Raw genomic sequence first — 24,613 nt, 5'->3', positions numbered from 1 at the left:
AAACAAACAAACCCACCTAAAAATCAAAACAAAAACAAAAATGAAGGGAAGTCATTAGGTAAGCACAATGGGTCACAGGATAAAGGAGGTGGGCACCAAGCCTGTGACCTGATCGTCGTCCCTGATAAACAGATGGTAGGAAGAGAGAACCTACTTCTGAATGTTGCCCTCTGAACATATACAGCTACCAGGACACATGCATGGACACACTAGGACACACAAAGAATCAACAAAACACACTCATGCAGACACTAAGTTCATAAATAAAATATAATAAAAACATAGGACTACAAAATGGTTTATTGGTTAAGTAGACCCATGGCTTTTCTAGAATACTTGGATTTAGCTGCCAGAACCCAAAGCAATCTGTAACTTGAATTCCAAGGAAGCCAATCTTCTCTGTACACTTGTGGACACAAAATTGTATATGATGTTTATGCATTCATGTAAGCATATATATAACATGCATATATAAAAAATAAAATAAATCATTTTTAAAATGTTATACTGGAACAAAAAGAAGCTATTTCACCAAGGAGGAGTAGAAAACAGGAAATCATCAAACTCAATCAAGTAGAAACAAAGAGAACCATACAAAGAATCAACAAAACCAGGAGCTGGTTCTTTGAGAAAATCAACAAGATAGATAAGCCCTTAGCCAGACTAACCAAAGGGCACAGAGACAGTATCCAGATTAGCAAACTTAGAAATGAAAAGGGAGATATAACAACAGAAACTAAGGAAATTCAAAAAATCATTAGATCCTACTACAAAAGCCTATACTCAACACAACTGGAGAATCTGGAGGAAATGGACAGTTTCCTAGAGAGTTTTCAGGCACCAAAACTAAATGAGGATCAAATAGATCATCAAAACAGTCCCATAGCACCTGAAGAAATAAAAAAGGTCATAGAAAGTGTCCCAACCAAAAAAAGCACGGGACCAGATGGCTTCAGTGCAGAATTCTATCAGACCTTCATAGAAGTCCTAAGACCAATACTCTTCAAACTATTCCACAAAATAGAAACAGAAAGAACTCTACCCAACTTGTTCTATGAAGCCACAATTACGCTGATACCAAAACCACACAAAGATCCAACAAAGAAAGAGAACTTCAGGCCAATTTCCCTTATGAATATTGATGCGAAAATACTTATTAAAAATAAAATTCTTGGGGGCTGGAGAGATGGCTCAGTGGTTAAGAGCACCAACTGCTCTTCTGAAGGTCCTAAATTCAATTCCCAGCAACCACATGGTGGCTCACAACCATCCGAAATGGGAACTAATGGCCTCTTCTGGAGTGTCTGAGGACAGCTACAATGTACTTACATATAATAAATAAATAAATCTTAAAAAAAATTCTTGCCAACAGAATCCAAGAACACATCAACATGATCATCCACCATGATCAAGTAGGCTTCATCCCAGGGATGCAGGGATGGTTCGATATAAGGAAACCATCAATGGAATCCACTAATTAAACAAACTCAAAGAAAAAAACCATATGATCATCTCATTAGATGCAGAAAAAGCATTTGATAAAATTCAGCATCCTTTCATGCTAAAAGTCTTGGAAAGAACAGGAATTCAAGGCCCATTCATAAACATTGTTAAAGAAATATACATCAAACCGGTAGCCAACATCAAACTAAATGGAGAGAAACTTGAAGCAATCCCACTAAAATCAGGGACTAGACAAGGCTGTCCTCTCTCTCCATACCTTTTCATTATAGTACTTGAAGTTCTAGCTAGAGCAATTAGACAACATAAGGAGGTCAAGGGGATACAAATTAGAAAGGAAGAAGTCAAATTATCACTATTTACAGATGACATGATAGTCTACTTAAGTGACCCAAAAACATCCAGCAGAGAACTCCTACAGTTGATAAACAACTTCAGCAAAGTGGCTAGTTATAAAATCAACTCAAGCAAATCAGTTGCCTTCCTATACTTAAAGGATAAGCAGGCTGAGAAAGAAGTTAGGGAAATGATGCCCTTCACAGTAGCCACAAACAATATAAAGTATCTTGGTGTGACTCTAACCAAACAAGTGAAAGATCTTTACGACAAGAACTTCAGGTCTCTGAAGAAGGAAATCGAAGAAGACCTCAGAAAATGGAAAAATCTGCCATACTCATGGATTGGCAGGATTAATATAGTTAAAATGGCCATCTTGCCAAAAGCAATCTACAGATTCAACGCAATCCCCATCAAAATCCCAACTCAGTTCTTCACAGAGTTAGAAAACCAATTCTCAAATTCATCTGGAATAACAAAAAACCCAGGATAGCTAAAACTATTCTCAACAACAAAAGAAATTCTGGGGGAATCAGTGTCCCTGACTTCAAGCAATACTTCAGAGCAATAGTGTTAAAAACGGCATGCTATTGGCACAGTGATAGGCAAGTGGACCAATTGAATAGAATTGAAGACCCAGAAAGGAATCCACACACCTATGGTCACTTGATCTTTGACAAAGGAGCCAAAAACATCCAGTGGAAAAAAGATAGACTTTTCAACAAATGGTGCTGGTTCAATTGGAGGTCAGCATGCAGAAGAATGCAAATTGATCCATTCTTATCTCCATGTACTAAACTCCACTCCAAGTGGATCAAGGACCTCCACGTAAAACCAGACACACCGAAACTAATAGAAAAGAAACTGGGGAAAACCCTTGAGGACATGGGCACAGGGGGAAAGTTCCTGAACAGAACACCAATAGCTTATGCTCTAAGATCAAGAATTGACAAATGGGACCTCATAAAATTACAAAGTTTCTGTAAGGCAAAGGACACTGTTAAAAGGACAAAACAGCAAATTGGGAAAGGATATTCACCAACCCCACATCTGATAGAGGGCTAATATCCAATATATACAAAGAACTCAAGAAGTTAGACCCCAGGGAACCAAATAACCCTATTAAAAAATGGGGTACAGATCTAAACAAAGAATTTTCACCTGAAGAAATTCGGATGGCTGAGAGGCACCTTAAGAAGTGCTCAACATCATTAGTCATTAGGGAAATGCAAATCAAAACAACCCTGAGATTTCACCTTACACCAGTCAGAATGGCTAAGTTCAAAAACTCAGGAGACAGCAAGTGTTGGTGAGGATGTGGAGAAAGAGGAACACTCCTCCACTGCTGGTGGGGCTGTAAGATGGTACAACCACTTTGGAAATCAGTCTGGTGGTTCCTCAGAAAACTGGACATGACACTTCCAGAGGATCCTGCTATACCTCTCCTGGGCATATACCCAAAGGATTCCCCTGCATGCAATAAAGACACATGCTCCATTATGTTCACAGCAGCCTTATTTATAATAACCAGAAGCTGGAAAGAACCCAGATGTCCCTCAAAGGAGGAATGGATACAGAAAATGTGGTATATTTACACAATGGAATACTACTCAACAATTAGAAACAATGAATTCACAAAATTTTTAGGCAACAGTTTGATCTGTAAAATATCATCCTAAGTGAGGTAACCCAATCACAAAAGAATACACATGGAATGCAATCTCTGATAAGTGGATATTAATTAGCCCAGAAGCTCTGAATATCGAAGGCACAAATCGCATAACAAATGACTCCCATGAAGAAGTATGGAGAGGGTCCTGATCCTGGAAAGGATTGATCTAGCGTTGGAGGGGAATATAAGGACAGAGAAAAAGGAGGGAGGTGATTGGAGAATGAATGGAGAGAAGAAGGTTTATGGAACATATGGGGAGGGGGGATCTGGGAAAGGGGAAATCATTTGGAATGTAAACAACGAATATAGAAAATAAAAATATTAAAATGAAAAAATAAAATAAAATGTTATAAAGGCAAAGCCAAATAAATAAATAAGCCGTGGGTTGGGGAGAAAGCTCAGTCATTTAAGTACTTCATGGATAAATCACAAGACCCTGATTGGATCCCTACATCCACAGGGCCTTGGCGGTAGGGGTTCTCAACTGTGGAGAGTATAGAAGGATTCAGTGCAAGACTGAGAAGTAGCCAAAATATGAAGTGTTTGAAAGTGTTAATTGAGAAGCCAGGGGTAGTGATTACTCAAGCACACGGGAGGCTGATGCAAGTGGGTCTCAGTGAGCTTGAGGCCAACTAGTCTACCTGGCCAATTTCAAGCCAGTCAAAGTATATTGAGGCAGAGAGAGACAGAGAGAGATGGAAAAGAGGAAGGAAGAGACAGGGGGCATAGAAGGAGGGAGATAGGGGTGGAGAAACAAAGACAGATATAGAGGGAGGGGGAGTTAATGCCAGGATTTTAGTCACCTTTTGGTCATCTGAAGTTTCTGAAATCTTTGAGGCCTAGGATGTGTAGGTGTGCAGGGGAATGAGGGACATGTGATTGCCTACAGCAGAGTGCCAAGAATCTTTTCAAGAAAGATTACAATGAAGCATCCCTTATGGTTGGGATTACATTGGATTGAAGGGTCCATGGGTCCCAGGGCAAATTTTTAGTTGTTCTATTTTAAGGGAGTACAAACTAATGGAACAAAAATCATTCCATCTGTGAGACAGCTGTGAAAGAACAGACAGCTCTTTTTTGCTAGACACAGCTGAAAAAGGAGACAGTTCAATTCCATGGTGACCCAAAATTGTCACCTTAATGTCCTTATATATAAAATGGAAAGAGCACTCTATAAGATTCCCTAAAGGTAAGAGGAGCAAGTTCTGGTTTGTTGTAAGCACAAAGTACATAAATATCAATGGTTTGGCCATAGTGAGTTCTCAGGTTCTGCTGCCCAGCAGGGGCGGGTTCACCTGGGTCCATGCAAGGCATCCTGATTGCCAGCCAGGGACGAAAGTACTTTTGATGTCTTTGAGCTATGATGATGCTACCTAGCTCACTGTGGCTCCTATCAGTCTGTCTTCTGACCTGGTGTGGAGATGCCTTGGCACAGGAGAGTCCAGACCTGCAGTCAGAATCACACCCAATACCTCTGATAATCTAGTATAAGAAATGTGAGTGAGGATCAGGGCCAGGCACATTCTGGGACTATAGAAATGGAGGAGGGAGATTGTATAGAATCTGAATTTATTGGTTAAAGGCATGAGAACCTGTGGGTCTTGTCCCACCAGTGTTGTCATTTCTGTTGTAGTTGCTGTGTGAATAATAGATAGGAGATGTCACAGAAGCTGAAAGGGGACACTGCAGACCTTAAACCCCAGAAATGCCTGTGGCTCGGAGCTGTATAGTGACAGCTGCATAGTAACATGGAGTGTGGGGAAGAGGTGGAACTTTGACATACGTGAGTATGGCATCAAGGGATTAGATATGGCCTGAGAGACAAAGGAGGCAGAGATGATGCCGTAGATTTTGGATTGGACAACTAGAAAATGAAGCTGATTTACCTAGAAGTAGGAGCTTTGAGAGTGAGCACATCTGAGGTACACTTGGTGTGTGTGTCTGTATGTATTCATGTGCAACAGAGAGAGGGAAATGAAGGGAGAGAGAGGGAGAAATAGTGGGAGTGAATGAGAGAGATGAGATTATTCTTTTATACCAAATTGTCACAAGTCAGTCATCCCAACAATGGAGTGGCAGAAGAAAAACTATCATGAGTTCCTGGCCAGGCATAGCCAGATTGTATCACAAACAAACTAAAATTGGATTACTCATTTGGCACTTTGCCAACCTTATCTATTACCTTCTTTAATTTCATATAGCCTAGTATAATCTGGAATTTTCTTTTTTAAATGTCTTTATTTTTATTTTATATACATTTGAGTTTGGCCTAAATGTATATCTATGTAAGGATGTCAGATCTCATGGGACTGAAATTACACACAGTTGTGAGCTGTTGTGTGGTTGCTGAGAATTGTGCCCAGATTTTCTGGAAATGCAGCCAATGTTCTTAAACAGTGAGCCATCCCCCTACCACCCACCTGGTCTAGAATATTTTACGTTGTCCAACATACCCTTGAACCTCTGTTTTTCTTGCCTCTATCTCCCAAGATCTGGTTTTAAAATCATGAGCTACTGTGCCTGTACCAATTTGATTTTTGCAGACAGTGTGTTATGTAGAACACACAGTTCTTAATCTTCATATGTAGCCAAAGAGACCTTTTCCCCCTTTTCTTTCTCTCTATTTTGTTTGGTTTTGTTCTTTTATTTTAGTATAATATCTCACTTACACAGTGAGAGGCTGCCCTGGAACTCACTATAGTCCAGGCTAGCCTCAACTCCCCAGTGATCTTCTTGCCTCTACCTTCTGAGAGCTGGGCTAACGGGAGCTACAAGTCCAGGGTTCAAAAGGTAACCTTTAACCATGGATTCTGTTTCTGCTTTCCAAGTTGTGGAGTTACAAAAAATGTACCAGGCTCAGTATGGAGTCCATGCCAGATTTTCAATGTAGGATCCCATTGCTCTACCTCTGGAGGGTTGAGATTACTCAAGTCTCATTGTAAGAGCAAACGCAGTTTTGGATTCTGTAAATCTGATCCTCTTTTCACACAATTGGGAAGTGATACAGATGTGTTTGCACTGGTGGAATTCTAAGTCACTGGCCTCTGGCTAATGTCCTCTCTTGGAGTGAGGTCACCACAGGATTGAATGTGTCAGAATGGAGACACCGCAGCTTCTGGAGGTGGAATGGACATCCAGGAAATACCCAAGGAGAGAGAGACAGTAAGGGAACATGCTGAGACGGTCAGAAGAGTTCAGTGTCCTGGAAACCACTGGAGAAAATGTTTCCTGAAAAAGCATAGAAGCCAAGAGTGATGGAGGACACCACAGCCCTAGGGCTGGGGAAGTTGATGAAGGCAGCTGGCTTCAAGTTCAAGGCCAGAGTAGACTGTCTAGTCACTAGTGAAATTCTAGTGAGTTTCTCCAATCTTGAGTGATACCCCACCTCAAAAACTAACAACAACAACAACAAAACAATAACAGCATATCCTAACATCACAAACAACAGAAAGGAAGATGGCAAGTCTTCCCACTTCAGAAATGGGTCTGCTGTGGGCAGATTGGGAATATTTTTTTTTAGTCAATAAATCTTTTATTGATATGTGAGTTTATTTTATTGTGTTCCTAGACATTTGCATTAAAAAATAATAAAATTTGAGAAAATTCATTTATAATGAGCATACATCTTTCATCCTGTGTCACTGCCCCATGTTTTCTCAGTCTCCTGGATTGGACCCAAGGTCTCTCTGACACAACCTAGAGCAGCACAAAGTGCGGTTCCACTGCACCACACCCTCAGTATCCTCTGCATTTGCATGTTTATGGCCCAAATTCACAGGAAATTGGGCTGTACGCAAAATTGTTTTACCCATTATTTTGCAAAGCAATGCCAGACTGGGAATTGTTAACTGGACTTAGTCGCATGTACAATTATTGACACCAGCTGGTATGAGGCCTCCAATACATATATAGCAGAGGACTGCCTGGTCTGGCATCAGTGAGAGAAGAGGCTCCTACGCCTTGAGATACTTGAGGTGCCAGGGAGTAAGTAGCACCTGGGGGACGGTCTAAGGTGTGGAGGTTGGAGGTACATCCTCTTGGAGAAAAGGGGAGGAGGAATGGGATGAGGAACTGTGGGAGGGAAGACCAGGAGGGGTTAATGATTGAACTACAAAAAGTAAAAGTAATTTTTTTTTAAATAGGCTAAAGCAGATCTTTGAGTTAAAACAAACAAACAAACAAAAAGCACAGGGAGAAGAATTAGAGGCAGTGAATGTGGACAACTCTTGCAAGGCTGCCTCAAACCCCAGGGCTACTAGAGTCAGGCTCAAAGAGAAGATGAGATGGATGCTGCCCTCTGCAGCACTCAGACTGTCACTCACAAAGCTGTGTTGTGCTGGGAACCGCCAGCTCCTGGTGCAGGAGTAAAAGAATTAGCCAGGACAAAGGGGCTGAAAACATCCAATGGAAAAGAAGATAGCCTTTTCAGGAGCAAAAGAATTAGCAAGACCAGAACTGACATAAAAGATTTAATGGAGAATAAACACTGTAGACAGAAACACAGCAGGCTGAATCTGAGAGAGAGGGAGGGAGGGAGAGAGGGAGAGCGGAAGGGAAAGGGAGAGGGGGAGAGAGAGAGAGAGAGAGAGAGAGAGAGAGAGAGAGAGAGAGAGAGAGAGAGAGAGAGAGAGAGAGAGAGAGAGAGAGAAAGGATTTCACCCTAGCAGGAGTCAGGCACTTGTACCACAGTTAAGAGAAGCTACTTGGCCTTGCTTCATTTTGCCCTTTTTGCACATGTATGAACAGACAGAGAGAATTTGTTAGGGAGTAATTCCTGTAGCAGCTATTTCTCCTCCATGAGGCTGACCATTTGGGATGCACACTCTTTAAGATCTAGTTGTTTGTAAAACACCACAGGTCACTCTGACAAGGTATAAAAAGCAGAGGATTTTATTTTTCATTTTTAGCCTTTGTCTGTGTGTGCCTCAGGCCTCTGTTGTTATCAACTCAAGATTTTTTATTGTATGTTTGTGCTCTTTTGGAAATACTGGCTTAATTACAAGAATCAAGGACTTTTAAATATTTTCTTCAGTGGGTAAACAGCAATGTCTCTTTCTATTATACTGTTTGCGATGTTGAATTTTGAAAAACTGATACTGGTACAGCTGAATAGATAGCTCACTGGTCAAGAGAAAACTTGGGTTCAGTTCTCCACAATCACGTGGGAGCTTACAAGTGCTTGTAACTCCAGTTCCAGGGAACCTAACACCCTCTTCTGAACTCTGTGCTAACTACACACAGTGGTGCACAGACATACATGTTAAAAAAAAAAAAGAACACCAACATGTAGTGAGAATTTTGGTCTGTTTGAAAAACAAAGAAATATTATGGAAATATATTTTCAGATTAAACTCAAGCATGGGATATGGAACTGTCTCAGACTGTCCACAACAGCCAATTGCTTTATCAGGGATGTGATATTTACAGCCACAGATAGTCTCAGCAACTGTGTGATGTTTGGTATTCTGGGGACTCTTCATAGGGTATATAAATGCTGGGCCAGAGAGGTTATTGGTTGCTGTTGATCACCGTTGGTTGCTGTTGGTCTCAGCAACACACAAAGAAGAAACAAGAAGAAATTAGGTATCATGACAGTGATGATCAAACTGGCAGCCAGGAACTCAGCACCTCCTAAACCAGCAGGAAGTTGTCTGACAATAAAGCCGCCCTCTTTCCCCTCTATCCTTTTTTTCTTTCTCTCATATCTAGTATTAGGAGGTTGAAAGGGTGGGAGTGAGAAAAGAATCCACACCGTAGCCTAAGGCCAGCTACACCCATACACACAAAGTAAAATATGAAATAAATGGTTGTAAAGTAAGGTTTTGATTCATGAATTTCCATTATCGACTTTGTTGTCTAGGAGAAACATTCAGTAAGGGTGACACTGCCAAGTTGGTGCTTAGAATTGAACTAAAGACCTGTGGAACTTATCTAAGTGAAAAGCCTCAGCTCTTAGTTATTGAGCCTTCTCTCATGCCCCAATTTTCACTTCTTAATCCCCATTGCTAATCCACCTAAGATAGTAAATTTCTGTTTTCTCATTGAGATAAAATCTTACTTGGTATCACAGGCTGACCTCAGACTCTAGCCATATTCCTACCTCAGCCTTCTGAGTCAAGGATTATAAACATGTGTGTCTTACTTATGGTTTTATTGCTGTGAACAGACACCATAGGCACAGCAGCTCTTTTAAAGGACAGCATTTAATTGAGGCTGGACTACAGATTCTGATGTTCAGCCCATTGTCATCATGGCATGAAGCATAGTAACATACAGCTAGGCATGGCATTGGAGGAGCAGAGAGTTCTACATCTTTTTCTAAGGGCAAACAGAAGACTGTCTTGCAAGGTGCTAGAATGAGGGTCTCAAAGACCACCCCCAAAGTAACACATTTCTTCCAACAAGCCTATAACTATTCCAGCAATGCCATGCCTCCTACCAGTGCCACTCCCCAGGCCAATAATATTCAAACTACTACAATATGTGATCACAACCAGCATCTACTCATCAAAAAAAAAAAAAAACATAGTAGTTTAATGTGTACAATTGTCAACTACCCTTGTTGTATCTCATTTGTGTACAGCATAACAAATTAACGACAACTAATGAAAAAGTAGTAAGTTTCTTGGATAGCAAAGCTCTGTGGCACAGGAAAATCATTAGGTGTCCATCTCTCTCTCCAATTTAACTGACATGATTTCATGGAAGTAAGATGGTTCCAGAAGTGTAGCAGGTAATATGTATAAAGTATGTTTCTGCAGGTGCCAAGGAGGCCAGCAGAGGGCATCTCTGAATCTGGTATCCTAATTTGGGTCCTCAGCAAGCAAACATTAAGGCAGATTAAACTACTAAGCCATGTCTCTATTCCTGAAATTAATTTTCATTTTGTTTATGTATTTATTGTGTGTATTCATGCTTGTGCTATGGTTTGCTCGTGAAGGTCAGAGGACAATTTAGGGGAGTCAGTTCTGACTTTCACCCATAAGGTACTCAGAGACTGAACTCAGGATGTCAGCCATGGTTGCAGATGACTTTACCATCTCCACACCCGAGGTATTGTCCTTAAATAAACTCCTCTGGATGTTTATGGAGGACAAGTGTAGAGGACAAGGACAGAACGAGGAGACTAGTGAGAAGGCTTTTGTAACAGTTCATAGTAGAATGACAGAGAAGGCTTGCTCTCAGCAAGGTAGTGAGAAGGAGTCAGAGTCATGATATATTTGTGGGTGCAATGTGATGGGGAAAGAGGGGATTCAAGGATGACTCCCAAGTTATCAGTTTGAGCAACTGGATGAATAGTATTGTCATTTACAGAGACAGAGAGTCACTGGGGAGAAAGAGATGGTGTGTTGGTTTGTTTAAGCAGGCAGTTTGACTGTGGTGTGAGGGGCCAGGATGCATACTTCATTTGTAAGCACACTCTTTTGAAATGTCAAACAAATAGAGCCGTTTGATAGGCCATTGAAAATGCATGTCTGAAGTTTAAGATGGGGTCAGGTCTTGTTGCATTCAGAAGTCTCCAGTGTATACACTAATTTTGTTCACTTTAACCTTTTTTATAGGGAAATTATAAAGAAATGCAAAACACGGAGTAATAGAATGAGTATGCCCATATTTACTTTCATCCTTGTTAACATTTCTTAATTTCCATCTTATAAGATGGATTAATGGATAAAATGTGGTTGCCAGGCAAGCTGATCAGCTGCCTTAGACACACTGTCAGTTCCCTGGTATAAGGAGGGACCAACTCTACCAGGTTGTCTCTGACTTCCACATGAGTGCCCAGAAACCCAGATTCACAATGTTCTACCATCTCTCCCACCTACTCCTCCCAGAGTTCAGAGTATTTTAAACCAAAGTCCCATATTGTCACCCATAAATACTTGTCAATTAAAGAAAAAGAAACATTTAAGCACCGTGTGGGGACATGTATCTTTAACCCCAGCACTCAAGAGATGGAGGCAGTAGGATCTGAAGTTCAAGCTCAACCTTGACTACAAAGTGAACCTGAGGCTAGCCTGGGATACATAAAACAGTGGCCCCTCAAAACAAAACAAGAATCCAACTAAGATTTAGAAATAGACAATGTAATGAAGAGCTTGATACAAGAGTTTCATCAGAATTGGTTCAAAAGTGGCTGGAGAAGCTGGGTGTAGTGACCCATGCCCTTAATTCATGTAGCTGGGTTGCCAATGAAGCCAGGCCTCTGAATTTGAGGACATCCTGATCTACAATGTGAATTCTAACACATCCAAAGGTACATGGTGAAACCTTGTGTGTCCCCCTAAATCCTAGGGGTTGAGGTTGTAATTTGGGGAGGCTGTGAGATAGGGAGATGGCTCAGTGGCTCTTAACCCTTAACTGTTCTTGCAGAAACCTGAAGCAACTTGTCCAGCTACTGCAAACTCAAGAGAATTTTCCCAAGACAAACCCAGGGCAGGAACAAGCATTGTGAACACAGCAGTGCTCTGCTCCCATTTTGAATTCTTGAGACACAACCTAACTGTTAAAGGCCAATCCTGTCTGCAAAGAACAGCTTAGTCTTCTGTTTATACACTAGCCCTTCCCTTTCTTCTCCTCCTAGCTTAGGAAAAGTTCTTAGTCTGTAAGAGAGGCATGCTTGCTTAGTGTGAGCTCTTCTCGGGTTCTCTGAAATAAACTTGCCCGCACTTTGAGTCCAGTCTCCTGACTTCTTTTTTCACATGATTTCCTAACATGGTACTTTATCCTAGGACCTTCTTGTAATCCAGGTAGTATGTGTAACCACAGTATATCCAGGGCTAATACTTGTTTCCTGCCTGAGGTTTCCCTGAATTACTTCCACCCTATCTCTGAATCTACCCTACTTTCTCCCACTCAGCCTTCTTCTGTCACACCCTGGATTGAGGAGTTCAGATTGCCTGGAGCGAAGGACCTGTTCCTACAGACTGTCTTTGTTTGGGCAACTCTCAAAACCCTTGTGGGGCACATTCCTCCAATTGTCCCCTAATTATTCTACTGGGCATTCCTTTTCTTTCCTTCCTTTTTTCTTTCTCTTTCTCTCCCTCCCTTCCCCCTCCTTTCAGCCATAGCTTACTCCCTCTTCTTTGGCTTAGGAAAAAACTAAGGTATTTCTTCACTTCCAGTCAGACATCCAAAATGAGGCTATCTTCTGAATTGTGAGGTGACGAGTGTCTTCTGTCTCAAGATTGCTTTTGGATGCCTCTTTGTACTCAAACCTTCTCTCCAGGAGGGGATCACAAGTCTCCGTTAAACCCTGGGGACACCCCATTCTACAGCATGATGCCCTAATTTCTACCCCTCCTGGCTTCTCAACTGTCACAGTTCAAGGTTTGAAATCCAAACTTTGGGCTTGGCTAGCTGAACCAACAGCCATCTATAACTTCAGTTCCAGAGGATCAAATTTTCTTTTCTGGCCTCAAGAGTACCAAGTTTGCATATGGTGTTCAAATGTACATGTAGGCAAACATGTGTATATGTAAAATAAAATAAACAAATGATTTTTAAGCTTTAATAAAAACAACAAAAAGAAAAATAGGCTTATTCTAATGAGACATCTCAGTCAGTAAAGTGCTTGTTGCATAAATGTAGGAACTTGAGGTAGATCCCCACCAACAGGTGTAATGAAAAGCGCCAATAATACCAGTACTAAGGAGGTCAAGATATGGAGATTCCTGGGATTTGAAACCAGGGAGTTTCAGGCTTAATGGGAAAATCTTTCTCAAAAGTAAGGAGAGAGGGTTTCAGGAAAATTTGGATAGGTATCTGCCTTAGTTTGGGTTTTACTGCAGTGAAAAGATACCATGACAAAGGCAACTCTTTAAAAACAACATTTAATAGGAGCTGACTTACAGGTTCAGAGGTTCAGTCCTATTATCATCAAGGGAGAAGCATGGCAGTGTCCAAGCAGACATGGTACAGAAGGAGCTAAGAATTCTACATCTTCATCTGAAACCTGTTAGCAGATACTAACTTACAGGCAGCTAGGATGAGGGTCTGGGTCCCCAAAGGAGGAGTTAGAGAAAGGTCTGAAGGAGCTGAAAGGGTTTGCAACCCCATAGGAAGAACAACAATATCAACCAACCATACCTCCCCAAGGAGCTCCCAGGGACTAAATCACCAACCAAAGAATACACATGGAGGGACCCATGACTCCAGCCACACATGTAACAGAGGATGGCCTTGTCTAGCATCTGTGGGAGAAGAGACCCTTGGTCCTGTGAAGGCTCAATACCGCAGTGTAAGGGAATGCCAGGGTGGGGAGTAGGAGTGGGTAAGTGGGTGGGTGAGCACCCTTATAGAAAGAGGGGGAAAGGGGATGGGATAGAAGGTGTCGGGGGCAGGAAGGAACAGGGAAAGGGGATAACATTTGAAATTTAAATAAAGAAAATATCCAATAAAAAGAGTCACAGTGACCCACCTACTTCAACAAGACCACAGTACTCCAACAAAGCCACACCCTCTAATAGTGCCACTCCTTGAGCCTAGCATATACAAACCATCACAGTATCAGTAGCTCAGGTAGATTGAAACTTTCTGTGTAGCTGCAGATGATGTTGGACTCTTGTTCCTCCTGCCTCTGCTTTGGAAGTGCCTGAATTATAGGCCTAGACTACCAAACCCAGTGAGGTTACAGTTTTTGCTTCTTCCCTCTGGGTATCCAGGCATTGATGCACACAGAGTAGGAAAAGAAGGATGGATTGAAGTCCTAAATGGGTGGGTCAGCAGGGTCAGCAGGATCAGAGTCCAGAGGCAGATGCCCAGAGGAGGTGTTCTTCAAAGATTTCATTATTACAGCTGTTTTAGATGATATTCAATGATACAGCTCTTAGATAATATTCAACAAAACAGCTTGTGTTCTTTATTCTGAGTGAACAAGGACTATAAAAACCTTGAAAAAGTGGAAAGAGTTTCTTCTTAGGGTAAAGTGTCATTGGCTGAGGCTTAAGTACTAGGGACACCTCATTTGCACAGAGAAGCATTCCAGGAAGTTGAACATGTAATTTTGGCAAGAATTATGTGACATTCCACAGGTATAGTATGGGGATTGGATTCCCTAGATAACCTAGAGAAGAGAAAGCCCTGCTGGGTAAGGGAGTCCCCAATTTTGTACTTAGTTCAGAGGAGCTGTCCACACATGGTAGACTATAACCTATAAACAACATGATCTTCCAAAATTCTTTGCATTTTACATTGTTGAGTGATCTAACAGCAAAGATACATAACAACTCTCTCTCCCTCTCCCTCTCCCTCTCCCTCTCCCTCTCCCTCTCCCTCTCCCTCTCCCCCTCCCCTTCTCTCTCTCTCTCTCTCTCTCTCTCTCTCTCTCTCTCTCTCTCTCTCTGTATGTTTGCATTTTGAGGCCAAAGAATGTCCTCGTGTCATTCCTTGGGATCCCTCTGCTAAGTTTTTTGAGGCAGTGTCTTTCACTGTCCTGGAAATGCCAAGTAGCCAACTCTGGAAATTCAGAGATGCCCAGGGACTCACCTGTCTGGACCTGCCCAGTGCTAGGACTACAAGCACTCATCACCAGGCCAGGAAGTTTCCCCTGGGTTCTGATGATCAAACTCAGGCCCTGGAAATTACAAGCCAAGCTCCTTGTAAGTTGACTGAGCTACCCCAATCCTCTGTTGGATTTTATTTATTTACTTACTTACTTGCTTACTTACTTACTTACTTACATATTTCTTGTGTGTGGGTGCTCTGCCTGAATATATATTTGTGCTCAACATGAATGCCTGATGCCATGGAAGACAGAAGAGGGCGTCAGATCCTTTGGAGCAGGAGTTACACACAGGTAGAATTCACTATGTTGAACCTGGGTCTTTAAGAAGAGCAGCTAGTACTCTTAAGCTTGTTTTCAGCTGCCACATAATTTATGTTTTGCTTGTTTGTTTTTTCAGGCTCACTTTGTAGACCAGGCTAGCCTCAAACTCACAGAGATCCACCTCCCTTTACCTTCTGAGTACTGAGATCAAAGGTGCATCACCATCAAACAGCTATATATCTTTTAATGTTTTCTTTTCTTTTTTAAAGCTTTATTTATAGTGTCAGGCCTTGGGACCTTCCTTGTGCTGGACCCCACTTTGAGCCTGTCACCAGACCCTCTATTCCTTGGGCTCCTCTCCATTTCCTTCACTGTAATTCTTTTAGACAGGAACAATTGTGGGTCGGAGTAATAACTACAGTCCTAAAGATTGAACCCAGGGCTTCACACATGCTAGGCAAGCATGCCACCTCTGACCTATGCTCTCAGACCTAACTTTTTATTTGTTCGTTTTGTTTTGTTCACTCTGTGTAGCCCTGGTTGTTCCCAAACTCACCATGTAGACCACAATGCCCTAGAACTCAGAGATCTACCTACTTCTGCCTCCAAAGTAGTAGGATTAACAGTGTGCATCACCACACTCAGCTGAGACTAGATTTTTCATAAAGGCTTTGAAGAAGGCACTTTGGAAGCAGGATGAAATACAAAGTAGAGATACAGAGGAGAGGAGAGTCTGCGCAGAGAGGATCCTAGAGAGGAAGTAAGGCTGGTTCCAGACAGCTGTTGAGAGATGCCATGTACTTGACAGCTGTGAAGAGGGTAGGAGTGGTAATCATACAGTAGAGCAAATGAGCAATAAGGGGGGACAGCCTGCACATCTGTGCTGCAGAGAGAACAGGAGTGAAAGTTGGGGGAAGGGTAAGGCACCTGTGGAGGTTGGAGACAGAGGGTGCACTGAGAAGTGGATTAGGCAGAGTCTCATTGCAGAGAATATTCTGGTAGACTGGAGAGTAGGGAAAGCTGTGGACTTTTAGGTTTCAGTAGACAGACAGACCCAGCAGTCAGAAGACTGAGCAATTTGCCTGACTAACAAGCTTGTGGTAAGACTGAGGAGGAACATCCGGTCGTCTGTGGTTTGTGAAGGATGCATGAGACAGACAATGAGAGCTGCCCAGTCTGTAGGTGGGTTCTGTATAGCCCAGATGGTGTAAATAGACTCTATTTACAAGTGCTGGCTGCTGTAGAGGGTTGCAAGTCAAAGACAGATAGACAAAGAAAATTGGGAGAATACACAGATTCAGGGTAAAGCTAAAGACAAGAACAGAGTTCTCAGGTGAGAAGTAGCCACACTGCTTTGAAATTACTATAAACATCCTTCTGTAAGTCCCCTATTCTTGCAACATTTTATCTGTAAGGCAATTTTGTAAAGAACGTTTGTCTAAGAAACTATAAAATGGTTGAGAGAAAAAAGTGTGGCTACGGTGGCTCTGCTTCATCCACCACATGTTTCTATATCTATATATAGATATAGAATATGCATATATGTCTGTACAATATGTATATTTGTCTGTTTAAATGTATGTACATACATATGTAGGTATATGTGTATGTAAGTAAGTATGCATAGGCCATTGTGAAATTGATGAAAGTGCAGTGTGTGTGTGTGTGTGTGTGTGTCTGTGTGTGTCTGTGAGTGAGTGTGTGTGAGACTTTCTCTCTATCCTTTTTTAATTGCTCACAAAGAGTTAAGGAGTAAAGAGCCCAAATAACTAAGTTACTTTTCTTAATCCACAGCTGCTATTAGCAGGAGTCAATTGCCAAAAGTGACCAGCTTTTGGCCTCTGAATAGCAAGAGAGAGTTAAGTTGCCAAAAGCCATCAGCATCTGGACCCTAGAAAACTAAGAGAGAGTTAAAGGACAGAGATCATCAGCCATTGGCCTTCATCCTTCATACTTGAATGTTACAGCGGGATCCCAGCAACGTGTCAAGTTGTGGTGTATGCAGTGGAGACGTGTAGACATATGTGACACTTGTAACGAGCTTGCAATAATCAAAATTTTAAAAATCCCAGCCTGGCGTTCCTCTCCCACCATCCCATGATGACTTTATCTCTCTCCTGCAGGTTCTTCTTCTCTATCCTATGGTGGCTTCTTCCTCTCCCCTCCTCTTAGTCTTTCCTCCCCAAGCCCACAAAATTGCATCCAACTATCTCTCATATGCCCAGCCATTGGCTGCCGGCATCTTTATTCACCAATCAGAATTAACTTGAGACAGGGTCCCTCAGTGACATAAGAACAGACTCTATCATCTTAGGAGCAAAGAGTTTGGAGAGGTCCAAATTAGCATTAGAATACAAGCAGCATTAGACCAGTCTACTACATGAGCTTGTGCTTGTATCCAGCAAGGTTAGAACAGGATTCACTCAGAGTGTGACTACTGAGCAGAGCTAAAGTAGATGAGGGAAGATGCCATGTGGATGTGTGGTCACAGGAGCAGCAGATGCAAAGGCCCTGAGCTTGGTAGATCAGTGTGCAGATCAGTATAGCAGGAGCAGAGGGAACAAGGGAAGAGAGAGCAGAAGCAGAAGGATCAAGAGTTCCAGGACAGGGCACGGAGCTTGGGTCATGCAAGAGGCAAGAGGGGCATCCAGGAGGCCAGCTGGGAGGAGTCAGTGTGCTCTGGTAAGTCCAGCAGGACCCTGCAGGAGCCTTCAGGTGTCTACCTTGGGATCTGAACAGCCTGAGCCACAGCACTCAGTCTCCAGGAAGTGCAGGAAACCTGGTGTGGACCCAGAAGCAGACTGGGAGCCTGGGCCACAGCACCCTGCCTCCAGGCAGTGCAAGAGGTCAGCTGTGCACCAGAGACCGCCTGGGAAGAGGCAACTTGCAATGGTGAGTCCAGCATTGACAAGACCAACTAACACCAGTGAGAACTAGATAGCAAAAGGCAAACGCAGGAACATCACTAACAGAAATCAAGGCAATATGGCAACATCTGAACCCAATTCTCCTTTACCAGCATGTCCTAGATACCCCATCACACCAGGAAAACAAGATATGGATTTAAAATCACTGGTCATGATGCTGGTACAGCAACACATGAAGGACATACTTAAAGAAATTCAGGAGAAAATGGATCAAAAGTTAGAAGCCCTTACAAGGGAAACACAAAAATCATTGAAAGAAATTCAGGAGACTACAAAAGCCAATAAGGAGGAAACGCAAAAATCACTTAAAGAAATACAGGAGAACTTTGGTCAACAGGCTGAGGTCATGAAAGAGGAAACACAAAAATCTCTTAAAGAATTACAGGAAAGCACAAACAAGCAAGTGAAGGAGCTAAGCAAAACCGTCCAGGATCTAAAATCAGAAGTAGAAACAACTAAGAAAACTCAAAGGGAGACAACTTTGGAGATAGAAAACCTTGGGAAGAAATCAGGGGACATAGATGCAAATATCAACAACAGAATACAAGAGATGGAAGAAAGAATCTCAGATCCTGAAGATACCATAGAAACCATGGACTCAACAGTTAAAGAAAATGCAAAATGCAAAAAGCTTGTAACTCAAATTATCCAGGAAATCCAGGACACACTGAGAAGACCAAACCTAAGGATTATAGGCATAGATGAGAGTGAAGATTTACAACTTAAAGGGCCAGCAAATATCTTCAATAAAATTATGGAAGAAAACTTCCCTAACCTAAAGAGAGAGAGAGAGACCCATGAATATACAAGAAGCCTACAGAACTCCAAACAGACTGGACCAAAACAGAAATACCTCCCGTCATATAATAATCAAAACAGCAAATGTACTAAGCAAAGAAAGAATATTAAAAGCAGTAAGAGAAAAAGGCCAAGTAACATATAAAGGAAGACCTATCAGAATCACAGCAGACTTTTCACCTGAGACTATGAAAGCTAGAAGATCCTGGGCTGATCTCATGCAGACTCTAAGAGAACACAAATGCCAGCCAAAACTACTATACCCAACAAAACTCTCAATCACCATAGATGGAGAAACTAAGATATTCCATGACAAAACCAAGCTTACCCAATATCTATCCACAAACCCAGCCCTACAAAGGATAATAGAAGGAAAACACCAATACAAGAAGGGAAACATCACCCTGGAAAAAGCAAGATAGTAACCTTCTCTCATCAAACCCAGAAGAAGTTAACCAATCCAATTTAAGAAATAACATTAAAAATGACAGGAAGTAAAAAAAATGACAGGAAGTAACAATCACTATTCCTTAATATCTCTTAATATCAATGGACTCAAAGCTGCAATAAAAAGACATAGACTAACCGACTGGATACGTAAACAGGACCCTACATTTCCCTGCATACAGGAAACACACCTCAGGGTGAAAGACAAACACTACCTTAGAGTAAAAGGCTGGAAGACAATTTTACGAGCAAATGGTCTCAGGAAACAAGCTGGAGTAGCAATTCTAATATCAGATAAAATTGTCTTTCAACCCAAAGTCACCAAAAGAGACTCTGAGGGAAACTTCTTGCGGGTCAAAGGAAAAATACAACAAGAAGAACTCTCAATACTGAACATCTATGCTCCAAATGCGAGGGCACCCGCATTCATAAAAGAAACTTTATTAAAGCTCAAAGCACACATTGCACCTAACACAATAATTGTGGGTGACTTCAACACTGCACTTTCCTCAATGGACCGATCAGGAAAACAGAAACTAAACAGGGACACAATGAAACTAATTGAAGCTTTGGACCAATTAGATTTAACAGATATATATAGAACATTCTATCCTAAAACAAAAGAATATACCTTTTTCTCAGCACCTCATGGTACCTTCTCCAAAATCGACCATATAATTGGTCACAAGACAGACCTCAACAAATATAAGAAGATCGAACTAATCCCATGCCTCCTATCTGATCACTATGGAGTAAAAGTGGTCTTCAATAGCAACAGAAACAACAGAAAACCCACATACACGTGGAAACTGAACAATACTCTACTCAATGATACCTTGGTCAAGGAAGAAATAAAGAAAGAAATTAAAGACTTTTTAGAACACAATGAAAATGAAAACACAACATACCCAAATCTATGGGACACAATGAAAACAGTGCTATGAGGAAAACTCATAGCCCTGAGTGCCTCCAAAAAGAAAATGGAGAGAGCATACATTACCAGCTTAATGACACACCTGAAAGCCCTGGAACAAAAAGAAGCTATTTCACCCAGGAGGAGTAGAAGGCAGGAGATCATCAAACTCAGGGCCGAAATCAATCAAGTAGAAACAAAGAGAACCATACAAAAAATCAACAAAACCAGGAGCTGGTTCTTTGAGAAAATCAACAAGATAGATAAACCCTTAGCCAGACTGACCAAAGGGCACAGAGAAAGTATCCAAATTAACAAACTGAGAAATGAAAAGGGAGATATAACAACGGAAACTGAGGAAATCCAAAAAATCATCAGATTCTACTACAAGAGACTGTATTCAACACAACTGGAGAATCTGGAGGAAATGGACAATTTCCTTGACAGATACCAAATACCAAAATTAAATCAGGACCAACTAGACCATCTAAACAGTCCCATAATGCCTAAAGAAATAGAAGGAGTCATAGAAAGTCTTCCAACCAAAAAAAGCACAGGACCAGATGGTTTCAGTGCAGAATTCTATCAGACCTTCAAAGAAGAGTTAACACCAATACTCCTCAAACTATTCCACAAAATAGAAACAGAAGGAACACTACCCGATTCCTTCTATGAAGCCACAATTACGCTGATACCAAAGCCACACAAAGATCCAACAAAGAAAGAGAACTTCAGACCAATTTCCCTTATGAACATCGATGCAAAAATACTCAATAAAATTCTTGCGAACCGAATCCAAGAACACATCAAAACGATCATCCACCATGATCAAGTAGGCTTTATCCCGGGAATGCAGGGTTGGTTCAATATACAGAAATCCATCAATACAATCCACTACATAAACAAACTCAAAGAACAAAATCACATGTTCATTTCATTGGATGCTGAAAAAGCATTTGACAAAATTCAGCATCCTTTCATGCTTAAAGTCTTGGAGAGAACAGGAATTCAAGGCCCATACCTAAACATAGTAAAAGCAATATACAGCAAACTGGTAGCCAACATCAAACTAAATGGAGGGAAACTTGAAGCAATCCCACTAAAATCAGGGACTAGACAAGGCTGTCCTCTCTCTCCATATCTTTTCATTATAGTACTTGAAGTTCTAGCTAGAGCAATTAGACAACATAAGGAGGTCAAGGTGATACAAATTGGAAAAGAAGAAGTCAAATTATCACTATTTGCAGATGACATGATAGTCTACTTAAGTGACCCAAAAACCTCCACCAGAGAACTCCTACAGCTGATAAACAACTTCAGCAAAGTGGCTGGTTATAAAATCAACTCAAGCAAATCAGTTGCCTTCCTATACTCAAAGGATGAGCAGGCTGAGAAAGAAGTTAGGGAAATGACACCCTTCACAATAGCCACAAACAATATAAAGTATCTTGGTGTGACTCTAACCAAACAAGTGAAAGATCTATATGACAAGAACTTCAGGTCTCTGAAGAAGGAAATCGAAGAAGACCTCAGAAAATGGAAAAATCTGCCATGCTCATGAATTAGCAGTATTAATATAGTTAAAATGGCCATCTTGCCAAAAGAAATCTACAGATTCAATGCAATCCCCATCAAAATCCCAACTCAGTTCTTCACAGAGTTAGAAAAAGCAATTCTCAAATTCATCGGGAATAACAAAAAGCCCAGGATAGCTAAAACTATTCTCAACAACAGAATAAATTCTGGGGGAATCAGTATCCCTAACTTCAAGCAATACTACAGAGTAATAGTGTTAAAAACTGCGTGGTAAATGCAAATCAAAACAACCCTGAGATTTCACCTTACACCAGTCAGAATGGCTAAGATTAAAAATTCAGGAGACAGCAGGTGTTGCTGAGGATGTGGAGAAAGAGGAACACCCCTCCACTGCTGGTGGGGTTGCAAATTGGTACAACCACTCTGGAAATCAGTTTGGCGGTTCCTCCGAAAACTGGGCACCTCACTTCCAGAAGATCCTGCTATACCACTCCTGGGCATATACCCAAAAGATTCCCCAGCATGTAATAAGGATACATGTTCCACTATGTTCATAGCAGCCCTATTTATAATTGCCAGAAGTTGGAAAGAACCCAAGTATCCCTCAACAGAAGAGTGGATGCAAAAAATGTGGTATATCTACACAATGGAGTACTATTCAGCCATTAGAAACAATGAATTCATGAAATTCTTAGGCAAATGGATGGAGCTGGAGAACATAATTCTAAGTGAGGTAACCCAGACTCAAAAGAGGAATCATGGTATGCACTCACCAATAAGTGGATATTAACCTAGAAAACTGGAATACCCAAAACATAATCCACACATCAAATGAGATACAAGAAGACAGCAGGAGTGGTCCCTGGTTCTGGAAAGACTCAGTGAAACAGTATTTGGCAAAACCAGAACGGGGAACTGGGAAGGGGTGGGAGGGAGGACAGGGGAAGAGAAGGGGGCTTACGGGACTTTCGGGGAGTTGGGGGGGCTAGAAAAGGGGAAATCATTTGAAATGTAAATAAATTATATCGAATAAAAAAAAGAATGAAAAAAAACAAAAAAAAACAAAAAAAAAACAAAAAAAAAATGTTAATAAAAAAAAGAAAGAAAAAAAAGAGTTCCAGGACAGGTGAAGCTGACAGAAATGTCCAGACCCTATCACAAATAAACAAAAATTTGATTCAACTTGTAGCCCTTCTTAACTTAATAGTCTTTATTGTTGTTTGGTTATTTGTTTCCTTAGTTCAGGGTTTTATGCTTGTGGGTCTTTGTGCATGTGTGTGTGTGTGTTTGTCTAAGTATGTGAGTATGTGTATCTGAGTGTGTGTGTGTGTGTGTGTGTGTGTGTGTGTGTGTGTGTGTGTATCTAGGTCAGGTTTAGGTGTTTGTGTAGAGGTGAGAGAACAACTTTTGGTGCACATCTTTTTTCTTCTCCTATGTGGATCCCAGGATCAAACTCAGGCCATTATGCTTGGCAGTGGGTGTCTGTTCCCACTGTAGCACCATGCCTACCTTGCCTATTGGCTTCTTTAATTCCACACTGACATGATAACCTAGAATTTTCAATAGAGCTCTGGGTATCCTTGAACACTTGACCCTCTTTTGCTATCTTCAGGGAGACATATCTTTGCATCTCTTCCTTTTTAAAGAAATCCTTATAAAAAGGATTATATTTCCTTTTTATAATCGCATTTGTTTACTTTGATAGATTTTAGATTTGTACTTGTTTTGACTGTAGCTACAGTTCCAGGGGATCAAACACCATCATCTGCCTTATGAGGGCACTGCATACACATGGTACATAGACATACGTGCCGGCAAAACACTCATACAGTTAAAACAAGAGTTGTAAGCCACCATTTGGGTGCTGAGAAGAACTGTCATTGCTTATACCTGCTGAGCTATTTCTCAAGCCATATTTATTTATTGTGAGACAGAGCCTCAATGTCTGGCCCCAAATGGACTAGAACTCAATATATAAGCAAGACTCACCTTGAACTTACAGAGACCTACATTTCACTCTGCATCCAGAATCCTGAAAGAAAGGCACCCACCACCAGCCAAGGGTGAATATTTTTATTTCTTTTACTGGGCTGGAGAGATGGCTGAGTGATTATAAGAATTAAATTATCTTGCAGAGAATGTAGCTTGGGTTCCCAGCACCCAGAATCAGCTTACAATTACTTGTATCTTCAGCTTCAAAGAATTCAGTGACCTCTCCTGACTCATTATACACAAGGCACACATGTAGTGCATACATATATATGGAAGCAACACACACACATAAATTAATTTTCTTAAATCGTTTGAAAAAATTATTTATATATATATATATGTATTTGTGTGCATATCTTGTATAAGGATGTCCACAGAGGCCAGAAGAAATAGTTGAAACTCCAGAGTTGTAATTACAGGTGGTTGTAAATCAGCAAACTATGTCCCTTAGTGCTGGGACTTGAGTCTTCTGCAAAATCAATACACAGTCTCTTTGTTTGTTGTTCTTAGTGGTGGTGGTGGTGATGATGGTGGTGTTTGTTTTTCAAGACAGATTTTCTCTGTGTCACAGTCCTGTCATTCCTGGAACTCAATTATAGACCAGGCTTGCTCAAACTCACAGAAATGTACATGTTAAGGGCATGTACAACCCCAACCCACTGCAATGCACACTCTTCACCACCTAATCATGTGTTCAGTCTCCCCACAGAAACACAAACACACACACACACACATACATACATACATACATACACACACCATTT

This window comes from Apodemus sylvaticus, chromosome 3, assembly GCF_947179515.1.
Source record: "Apodemus sylvaticus chromosome 3, mApoSyl1.1, whole genome shotgun sequence".
In the NCBI taxonomy this organism is placed as follows: Eukaryota; Metazoa; Chordata; class Mammalia; order Rodentia; family Muridae; genus Apodemus; species Apodemus sylvaticus.
The sequence above is the reverse complement of the archived record's forward strand: the minus strand, read 5'-3'. Positions refer to the sequence as shown.